The sequence below is a fragment of the Rana temporaria genome, chromosome 2 (assembly GCF_905171775.1).
Source record: "Rana temporaria chromosome 2, aRanTem1.1, whole genome shotgun sequence".
Lineage (NCBI taxonomy): Eukaryota > Metazoa > Chordata > Amphibia > Anura > Ranidae > Rana > Rana temporaria.
Window position 1 is genome coordinate 435,630,022 of NC_053490.1, and position 7,919 is coordinate 435,637,940.

Sequence of the window (7,919 nt, forward strand, 5' to 3'; positions counted from 1 at the left end):
AGCAGGGCTGAGGACTGGGTGACAGCAGGGCTGAGGACTGGGTGACAGCAGGGCTGAGGACTGGGTGACAGAAGGGCAGAGGACTGGGTGACAGCAGGGCAGAGGACTGGGTGACAGCAGGGCAGAGGACTGGGTGACAGCAGGGCAGAGGACTGGGTGACAGCAGGGCAGAGGAGAGGATTGGGTGACAGCAGGGGACAGGGCGACAGCAGAGGGCTGGGTGACAGTATGGCGGAGGACTGGGTGACAGCAGGGCTGAGGACTGGGTGACAGCAGGGCTGAGGACTGGGTGACAGCAGGGCTGAGGACTGGGTGACAGAAGGGCAGAGGACTGGGTGACAGCAGGGCAGAGGACTGGGTGACAGCAGGGCAGAGGACTGGGTGACAGCAGGGCAGAGGACTGGGGTGACAGCATGGCAGAGGACTGGGTGACAGAAGGGCAGAGGACTGGGTGACAGCAGGGCTGAGGACTGGGTGACAGAAGGGCAGAGGGCTGGGTGACAGAAGGGCAGAGGACTGGGTGACAGAAGGGCAGAGGACTGGGTGACAGAAGGGCAGAGGACTGGGTGACAGCATGGCTGAGAACTGGGTGACAGAAGGGCAGAGGGCTGGGTGACAGAAGGGCAGAGGACTGGGTGACAGAAGGGCAGAGGACTGGGTGAAAACAAAACAGCATTTTTAGAACTTTTTTTTTTTTTTAAACCTGCTGCTTCGCCCAGAAAAGACCTGCTATCATTCCTGAGGCCGCCCCATCCCTCGCTTCTGTCCCCCAGTGAAAGGGCGGGATCATCCTTGGCTGGCCACACCCCCTCACGAGTCCCGACATGAAGGAGGCGGCCCAGCTCCTCGGCATCAGAGCCCTGAACCGCCAAACAACTCTGCCGCTGTGGGAGCCGGGGGAGGGACCTGTCAGTGTGCTGCATGTGGATGTGATAGTTTCCTCCCCGCGCCCCTGCACTATCCCCGGCAGCAGACATTCCCTCTCCTCCGGAACTCCAGTACACACTCCCGAAGACACACCGCACAGGGACAGCAGCTCCAGAGGTTACATCCAGCGGGGATGAGTAGGTGACATGCCATGGCAGCGCCCTAGGCGGCAGTGCACTCTAGGCGGCTGCCTAATCCGCCTAGTGGTAGCGCCGGCCCTGTGTCCAGGGTGCCCGCAATGTCGGCAGCCGAAGTCGAGCAATCGCTCATCTCTCGGCGTGCCCCCACCGCCATCCTCGGTGAGGGAATCAGGAAGTGAAGCGTTGCGGCTTCACTTCCTGGTTTCCTACTGCGCATGCGCGTCCTCACTGGTCCCTGCTGTCTCCTGGGACCTGTGTGTTTCCCAGAAGACAGTGGGGGGGGAGGGGCGTGACTCCCGCGGGAGTCTATGCCCGGAATCGGATGCAAATACCTGTATTATACAGGTATCTGCACCCCCCTGAAAGGTGCCAATGCGGAGTTCACTTTTTGTGTGGACCTCCTGCTTTTAATACATAGCTCCCAACTGTCCCTGATTTGGAACAAAGTCCCTCTGTCCATCTTTTCTCCTCATTTGTCCCTCATTTTGGTCTGATCTAGATAATTGTATAAAAAATGCACTTTTTAGCTTTTAGAAAAGTGTTCTCCTCTGCTAAAACTTTCATCCAATTTCTAAATTGCTGCATTTATAAATTTAAAAAGCCAAAATAAATGAAAAGTAGTGGTAAATAAAAGCGCTTGTGGGTTTAACCAATCCTATTTTTTGTATAACTCTCCTTTAAGGGGGCGTGTTGGGGGTGTGTCCTATGCCTACATACTTTTGCTAATAGGTGTGTGTGTGTGTGTGAGAGAGTTGTGCGGAGAGTATGAAGCGGAAGAAGAGCGTGGTGGGGGAGGTGTATGTGGGAGAGCTGTGCAGAAGGTACGACGGGGGAGGAGTGTGTGTAAGAGCTGTGTGGAGGGTACGACGGGGGAGGTGTGCGCGTGAGAGCTGCGTGGAGGGTACAGCGGGGGAGGTGAGAGCTGCGTGGAGGGTACGACGGGGGAGGTGTGTGTGTGTGTGAGAGCTGCGTGGAGGGTACAACGGGGGAGGTGTGTGCATGAGAGCTGCATGGAGGGTACAACGGGGGAGGTGTGCACGTGGAGGGTACAACGGGGGAGGTGTGCATGTGGAGGGTACAACGGGGGAGGTGTGCGCGTGAGAGCTATGTGGAGGGTACAACGCGGGAGGTGTGCGCGTGAGAGCTATGTGGAGGGTACAACGGGGGAGGTGTGCGCGTGAGAGGTACATGGAGGGTACAACGGGGGAGGTGTGCGCGTGAGAGCTACGTGGAGGGTACAACGGGGGAGGTGTGCGCGTGAGAGCTACGTGGAGGGTACAACGGGGGAGGTGTGTGTGAGAGCTGTGTGGAGGTCACAGTGGGGGAGGTGTGCGTGTGAGAGCTACGTGGAGGGTACAACGGGGGAGGTGTGCGCGTGAGAGCTACGTGGAGGGTACAACGGGGGAGGTGTGCGCGTGAGAGCTACGTGGAGGGTACAACGGGGGAGGTGTGTGTGAGAGCTGTGTGGAGGTCACAGTGGGGGAGGTGTGCGTGTGAGAGCTACGTGGAGGGTACAACGGGGGAGGTGTGCGCGTGAGAGGTACATGGAGGGTACAACGGGGGAGGTGTGCGTGTGAGAGCTACGTGGAGGGTACAACGGGGGAGGTGTGCGCGTGAGAGCTACGTGGAGGGTACAACGGGGGAGGTGTGCGCGTGAGAGCTACGTGGAGGGTACAACGGGGGAGGTGTGTGTGAGAGCTGTGTGGAGGTCACAGTGGGGGAGGTGTGTGCGTAAGAGCTGCGTGGAGAGCACGACGAGGGAGTTGTGTGCATGGGAGGTGTGTATGGGAGAGCTGTGTGGAGGATACAACGGGGAAGGTGTGCGTGGAAAAGGAGCACTGAGGGCATGACGGGGGAGGTGTGCATGGGAGAGCTGTGCAGAGGGTATGACGGGGGAGGTGTGCGCAGGGGAGAAGTGCAGAGCATACAATAGGGGAAGTGTTCCCTGACGAGGAATGCGGAGGGTACGACGGGGGAGGTGTGTGCGTGAGAGCTGCGTGGAGGGTACGACGGGGGAGGTGTGCATGGGAGAGCTGTGTGGAGGATACAACGGGGAAAGTGTGCATGGAAAAGGAGCACTGAGGGCATGACGGGGGAGGTGTGCGCAGGGGAGGAGTGCAGAGCATACAATAGGGGAAGTGTTCCCTGAAGAGGAATGCGGAGGGTATGACGGGGCAGGTGTGGCAGCCTGGCTATGTGTAGGGACCCAAAATCCAATGACCACCTTCAGGCTTTCAATGGGTATAATTTTCTCATTTCACTTCCTGACTACCTATCATTGTTTTAGAGGCCCTAAAATCATGTGATAGTACAAACACCTCCCAAATGACCTATTTTTGGAAAGTAGACACGGTTTTTGCTAAGAAGCATGGCAAGAATTTTGCAAATCACAAGGTTTTGAAAAATGAAAAAAGTAAAAAAAAAAAAAAAAAAAAAAATGTTTTTTCTTTCTTAATTTTCCAAAAACTTGTGGCAACAAATGAGATCTGCAAAATGCACACCATGCCTCTTAGAAAATACCTTGGAGTGTCTACTTTCCTAAAAGGGGTAATTTGGGGGGTGTATGCAATGCCGGGACAAGGGATGCCTATGGAGATTTTTAAGTACCATAGCTTGCCACCTTTCGAGTGTGCGCAATTTTGAAGCATGTTGGGTATATATTTACTCGGCGTAACATCATCTCTCACATTATATAAAAAAAATTGGGCTAACTTTACTGTTTTTATTTTTTATTCATGAAAGTGTATTTCATCCAAATTTAATTTAGAAAAGACCACTGCACAAATGCAGTGTGACATAAAATATTGCAACAATTGCCATTTTATTCTTTGAGGTCTCTGCTAAAAAAATATATATATTGTTTGGGGGTTCTATGTAATTTTCTAGCTAAAAATGTTTTTTCCTGGTGCCTCCATGGCAGCATACCTGTGACAAGCTCCGCCTTGGCTCCTCCCTCAGGACTAGTGAATATTATAAAAGTGTTGGTTAGCACAGCCCCCACATTCTCCTTTTTTTCCTCATACCTCATGGCAGTGAATTCTGGTCAGTTGTCCTTACCTTCTGCATTCGGCAGCTTCCGTCTGGGTTCAAGCCTCTCCCGGACGCGGTCCCTTCTCTTGGGCAGCTAAATGCGCTGATAAGGTAGGGAGTCCCTTCTGTAGGATCTTTTGGGACAAGCAGTTTGTCTCTTAACTAAGAGCTCTATCTGCACAGTGGTGTTTAGGCATTTGCTCAGTTGTTGGCTACAGAGGTAGCAGCCATTTCTGCATTTACTTTTGTTTTCTCTCCAGGTTTTCTCCCAATCCTGCCTTGCACTAGTCCTCTTTGTATTCATTCCCCTTTCTTATTGTGCCTAGCCCCCTGTAAACTTTTCCAGCTCCTTAGGAGCCGCGCTCGCTTAGCGCCGGCTTTTTATTTATGTTCGGCGTCCTCAGTCGCGTTCTGCGCATGCGCCGGCGGTGCGCGTCTTCCGGGTTCTCGTCCCGACGGTCGGCGCATGCGTGGTGGATCCGGAGGCTGCGGTGGCCATTTTGGATGAGGGCAGAGCGACGCTTTTTGCCCACAAGATGTCAGGCACAAGTCTAAAGCATTCTTCGCCTCTATGGATCCCTCTAGTGGCTTCAGTGAGACACCTAAAGGTTGCAGGAAGTACTACGCAGTCAGATGGCTCCAGGGAAACACTCTCTTCTCTTCAGGTAAGTAAAAGTAAAAAAAAAAAAAAAAAAATAATAATAATAATGTATGCATACATATGTTTTCTTTTAAAAATAAGACGGATACGTGTATTATATGTTTATTTAAATAAAAAAAAAAAAAAAAAGGGGAAGTAGAAGAAATATAGCTTAAGTAAAAGATAATAATTAAAGATAAATACACATATAAAATAAAATATATTTTTTTCGTGTCTCCGGGAATAATAATAAAAAAAAAAAAAAAAAAAATCACACCATTTATTCAGAGGTAAATCCCCAGATTAGGATCTGACCCCTGGTTTCCTCTTTATTCTTTTCTTGGCTGCTACTTCTGCTAAATCCACTCAGTGTGAGCCATTCGCCACCTGTACAAGATCCTACTCTACAGATGAGGTAAGGACCTACGTTCAGGTAAGCTTACAGATCTTAAAGGAAAAGAGTGCACTGAGGCTGGTACTTTCTTTTCAGCCCTGTACGCCAGAAGATGTCTAAGAGAACCTCAAGGCGACATGTGGACCATGGTGACTCTAGTCCACGTGGAGACGGGTCGTCCAGGCATAGGGATCATAGGAGTGGCAGGTAATCATCGGCCAAATAAACGCCGTCACTCGCGCTCTTTGAAGCCTAGATCCCCGAAATGTCAGACCCGTGGAGTCACCCCACTTCCAGACAAACCGGTCTGGCGGAATTGCCCAGTGGCAGAGGGCCAAAGCCTGCAAATGGCGGACCTACCTAAATACGCGGGAGAGAGTTCCTTTGCGGATTTGGGCCCCACAATGCCGCCACAACAACCGGCATCTTCTACTCTGGAGCAATAGGCGGAGGCGTCCATTCCCGGGCCATCTTCAAGTGAAATCTCGCCCAACGCCTGTCTCTTCCTTCAAACATCAGGAAGAGAATACTATCTCAGGGGACTTCTCCGATGTCCATGATGCCTTTTGTTTCGCTTTCACAACGGTCCAGCCGTATGTGCAGGCGGTGAAACTAGCAATCGGCTGGGAGGAGACTGGCACAGAAGTCTAAATCGTGCCTCCCTTTTCTCCTCCAGATTGCCTTTTCCCTCTCATGGGCAAATTGAGGAGTGTGATTGAGGAAGAGTGGAAGAGGACGGAGAGAGAATTCTCCATTGTTCAACTAGGAAAGTTATACCTCCTCAAAAGCAGTTTCCGCAATGCTTGGAAGCCCTCCAGTAGTCGATGGAGTGGTGGTAAAGTTGGCAAAGAACGTCACATTGCCCATGTAAGACTCAACCTCACTTAGAGGTCACTGATTGTACCTGTGTAATGGGCCACGTTGGGCCTTGTTCGGCTCAGTAAATACTGGCCAGCTGCTGTTTTGTTTTCTATGTCTCTTGTATAAAAAATTAAAAAAGGGGACTCGACTTCACTTAGGCACCCACTAGACAGAAGGTTGGATCTTGATCTTCCACCAGACGGTGGGCAAACACTTGTAATCCTGCGATGGCCCTGACATCAATGTCCACCCCCCTTTACGTCTGGACAGATGTGATGGAGTGCGCAATGCAACTGGATATCCCAAGGGGGATACCACCAGGGCCTTAGATGAGCTAAAGCTCTAAGCAGATCTTATTGGTGAATCCGCAATCGATTCTTTTCTATGCTCCCCTGGGTCAATGCTCCACATAGTCATGGCCAAACGGGCCTTGTGACTGGAACCATAGTCAACAGATATTGCCTCAAAACAGAGCTGGTACAAGATACCTTCTGACGGGAAAGCCTTGTTTAGGGAGAAATTGGGTAAGACCATCTCTCGCATCAATGGCGGGAAATTAGGCCTGTTACCCCAAGACAGACGATCCGGGTGCTCCAGCTCATTCGCACCAAGTTTTTAATACTCCAAGAGTGAGGACTACAGACAGTCCAGACGGAAGAAGGCTGTAGGCAGAGCTAGAGAAGCAAGCATTCCACCTTCCTCAAGCCCGTATGCGGAAGCTCATGCCTACCTCCACAGGATTCTGCCAAATCCTTTTTCCCAAGGGGGGTCAGACTCAAGTACTTCTCGAGGATCCGGGTTCAAGGTGCAGGGATCCCTGGGTAGTCTTCACAGTTGAATATGGTCACTTCTGGGCGTTTATAGACACCCCCCCTCCAAATCTTATTTTTTTTCCGACAAGGGTGTCGAGGTTCCCCCAGAAAATCTGAAGCACTACAGTGTTTTTTCTTCTCTCCTGTGCAGGAGCAGCAAGCAGTGGTCCCAGTACCTCTATCAGAGAGATTCTCGGTTTTTACTCCACCCTGTTTCTAGTTCCCAAGAGAAACGAAGGTTGGAGTTCCGTGATGGATCTGAAGAGTCTAACTCGCTAAGATCCTCCTGGAAATCTCTAAATGGTTTCGCTTCAAACGATTGTTCGTTTATTCCAACCGAGGTATTGGATGTTATCAATAGACTTGCAGGATGCTTACCTGCATGTACCTGTACTCCTCTCCTGAAATATCCAGGGTTTGCAGTGGGGCATGTACATCTTCAATTTTTGAGCCTTCCCATTCGGCCTCTGCACATCACCAAAAGTCTTTATGAAGATCCTAATTGCTATCATAACCCCTCCAGGAGAATTAGGACTCTGAAGTACACCACTACAGAATGACCTTTGTCCCATGGTGAAGAATCCAGCCCAATTAGTGGAACAGAACAGTACAGTAAACTTCCCGCCTCAAAGGTAAAGTCCACTATTCGGCAGATGAAGGGAGTCAGTGTGACATCCTACCTGTGGGCATTGAACTGTCTGAGCCTAATAGGCCAGATGTTGTCATGCATCACTATGGTATTAGCATTCGAGACATTTCCAGCCAGAGTTTTGGAGGCGACAGAACAGACCGTATCTATCTCAATCCATATACCTGACGACCCTGATGCCCAGGAGTCTACATGGGTGGATGAAGAAATACACGCTTATGAAATCGCATCCATCAGGACATGTCAACTGGATCACAACTACTACCGATACCAGTGCGGCAAGTGGGGGCTCACACTAGATCCAGATCTCAGGGCAGGGAAGATGGTCCTTCCATACAACATGCCTAGTATCGAATAGCCTGGAGGTTCAGGAATCCTTCCTTTTGCATTGCTAACACTAGAAATTTGAGGTACAGGCAACCCAGTTCCCACCTCCGAATGGCCAAGAGGGCTGCAGTGTCTTATT